Source organism: Vidua chalybeata, chromosome 5 (genome assembly GCF_026979565.1).
Source record: "Vidua chalybeata isolate OUT-0048 chromosome 5, bVidCha1 merged haplotype, whole genome shotgun sequence".
Taxonomy (NCBI): domain Eukaryota; kingdom Metazoa; phylum Chordata; class Aves; order Passeriformes; family Viduidae; genus Vidua; species Vidua chalybeata.
In genome coordinates, this window is record NC_071534.1 from 47,750,619 (window position 1) to 47,753,410 (window position 2,792).

Consider the following 2,792-nt stretch of genomic DNA (forward strand, 5'->3'; position numbering starts at 1 on the left):
CAATAGCTATGGGTTGGTTTTTTTTTCCCACACAAATCCTTTATTCCTGAATGCCCAACATCTGTCCAATCACCCTGATACCCAATGCGCAACAGATTGAAAGGGCAAGTTTCCCTGCATGGTTCCAAGTGAAGGCTAAAATGATCAAAACCTCAACTTTTAACTTGACTGCTTCATTCTCTTGAACTTGTGCCCTGCACAACCGCAACAGTGGAGAGGGGGAAGGGTACTGAGGTTCCATGCATCACTTCTTTTATTTTCTGTTCCTCTTGCCCCTCAGTTCCTTGCAAACAGATGTATCTCTTCCCCATTACCAGCCTCCTTAGTTTTGCATCTGAAGTAAAAAGTGCATCTACAGTGTAATTTAGGGTAGCTTTCACATCTATGGTGCCCAGAGAAGGAGCAGGAAGATGCAGGTGGATGGAGAAACTACATGCCTTGGTGGGGCAAGAAAGTCTTTCCCGTATTGGCCTCTTATGATAAAAATATGTGATGACATAAGGATTAGAGGTGGGAGAAGCATTTGCATTTGTGTACATTTAGGTTCATTATCTAATAGGCAAATAAGTGCTATATTGAGTACTGGAAATATATAATTTCAGTGTTGCCTGTATGCATTCTTTCCAGTCTACATTGCTTTTTTCCACAGGGTTTGTAAATTACATTCATAGTGTTTTTTCCAGATAAAGATCATAAAATGGGCAATTTTTTTTTCATGTTTTTGTTTTTTTCTTGTTTTATTCAAAGCAGAGACAACTAAATGTTCCTTTTTCTCAGAGGCTAATGGCAGCATGATGACTTCAGATGCATTTCTCACAGCTTCACTCAGAAGTGCCAGGAACATTTCCATACAGTCTTCTCTAATGTGCATGTTGTGAGCAGTTCTGAGAACGTGACATTGTCGCAAAGTACTCTAAAACGAGGAAATGGGTGGGTGGGATCCTGCCTGCCTTTGCCATATGTAAGTGCCTTGGTTCCTTTGTCTTTGTCTGACACACCTCAGCCTCTGTCTTTAGCAGTTTGGTTGGATTTTTGTGGCTTCCTCTGTTTCCATCAGAGCCCTAGTACTGCAAGTGGTATTGTGTCAATAAGCAAGCACTTCGGTGCAAAATTACTCAATCATTAGAAGGGATGTGTGGCAGTGAAGATATTCTAGCTTTTACATTTTTTATCACACTAGGGCTATTTTTTCCTTCTTTTCCACTCTTATTATTAACCTTTTTATAGAAAATTGGCTTACCAAGAATTTATGAATTAGCAAGTCTATTATAATGATGAATGGTAATTACCATTTAAATCCTGAGTCATTCATCAGCTTGTTCACCATATGTCAGGTGATACAAGAGTGCATGAATACTTGTCTAGTGAGTATTTCTCAACTGATTGTTATATTTTCCTGAACTTTGGACTTGAATGCCAAATACTAGGTGAATAAAAGTTAAAATTATAGAAAAAGAAGAAAAAAATTACATTTAATATAAGCAGAGGGGGAGAGACGTCACAATAAGAAGCAATGCTGCTAGTGACACCTATTAGCATTAGACAATTATTAGCACATTTTTTTTATAATTTAGCAAGTAATAAATGTAGATTTGAGCTTTTTTGAACATACACGGGAAAAGCTCATAATTGCAAATGAAATTCTTATATAAGATTCCTGGGTAAGGAATCATTTTAAAAAAGACAAAGTCAAGTTTGGGAAAAAGCTTACCAGTTGGCCTAGCTAGCCCAATCAAGCCTGAAGTTGCTTGGGAATTTCTGCCCTCATCAGATGCTTCTTTATGAGTGTGAAGGCAGGCACCAGTTTCTGCCAGGATCCCAGAGAATGGGTATCTATATAGTCAAACCAGTTCAGTTCATTTGATCCTATCAGTCTCCTTCCTTGATGATCCTTAATAATGGAGGAAAAAATTGAAAGGGCACAAGAGCTGAACTGTCATTCAGCCTCCAAATCCAATCTGTGGTCTGAGGTAGTGTGGGGGCAATTTCACTTCATCTGTCAGTGCCAGACATCCCAGGCATGCAAACTCAAGATTTCTGTCTCCAGACTTCTCAGTCTTCTGAGCATCTTCTCACGAAAGACAAAACAATACAAAGATATCCTCTGGGTCCTCCATAAAAAATAATGTTTTTAAATATGAGTGAAATTATTGTAACAGGAATGGGTGCACATTTTATGTCAAGTGATAAAGACTCTAAGGACAAAGTTAACATTAATGATTATCACTTCAACTCTTTCTTTTCATTTTGACGTACTGTATCTCTTTTAGGTTTAACAGCTCATAAACTGAAGCCAACTTTCTGAATGATCATTTAATTCTTGAAATGTAACCATAGACTAGGAAGAAAATACTAAGATATTAATCCTGGTGGCAGACAGCAAATGCTGGACCTAGAAGCTTAATGGTGCTAAGCTGAATGGAACATACCAAGTCTGCTATCCTAACAAAATACAGTCTCTGTGCAGGTTGGAAGTATTCTCTTGCTGTAAGTATCTGAACACAGGCAAAAATAATGAGTAATCTTGCAGAGTTAAATTGAGACCATCTTGTTCAGCTTATCTAAGTGTGGAAAACAAAAAACAAACTAAGAATATTGTTTTAATCAAAGGTCTGTTGTTCTATCAACACCCATTTTCTTCAATGTGCTAAAACTGTCATTCTGCTTTATATTATTATTGCCTCCACTTCTGAAAAAAATTAAATTTTTTATTGCTGTTCTGAAACTATTTATATGTTGAGAAATGTTGTTGAAGTTTGGAAAGAAAAGAAAGAATCACAGAATTTCCTGTC

At 37.2% G+C, this 2,792-nt stretch overlaps 1 long non-coding RNA gene across 1 annotated transcript; it reads left to right on the top strand.

Moving 5' to 3' along the window:
• Positions 1-755: 755 nt before the first annotated feature.
• LOC128788440 (uncharacterized) lies at positions 756-2,306 on the top strand. The gene is made up of 2 exons (XR_008431081.1): positions 756-961; positions 2,271-2,306. It is a non-coding gene; the product is annotated as an uncharacterized LOC128788440 (long non-coding RNA).
• The last annotated feature ends 486 nt before the right edge of the window (positions 2,307-2,792 follow it).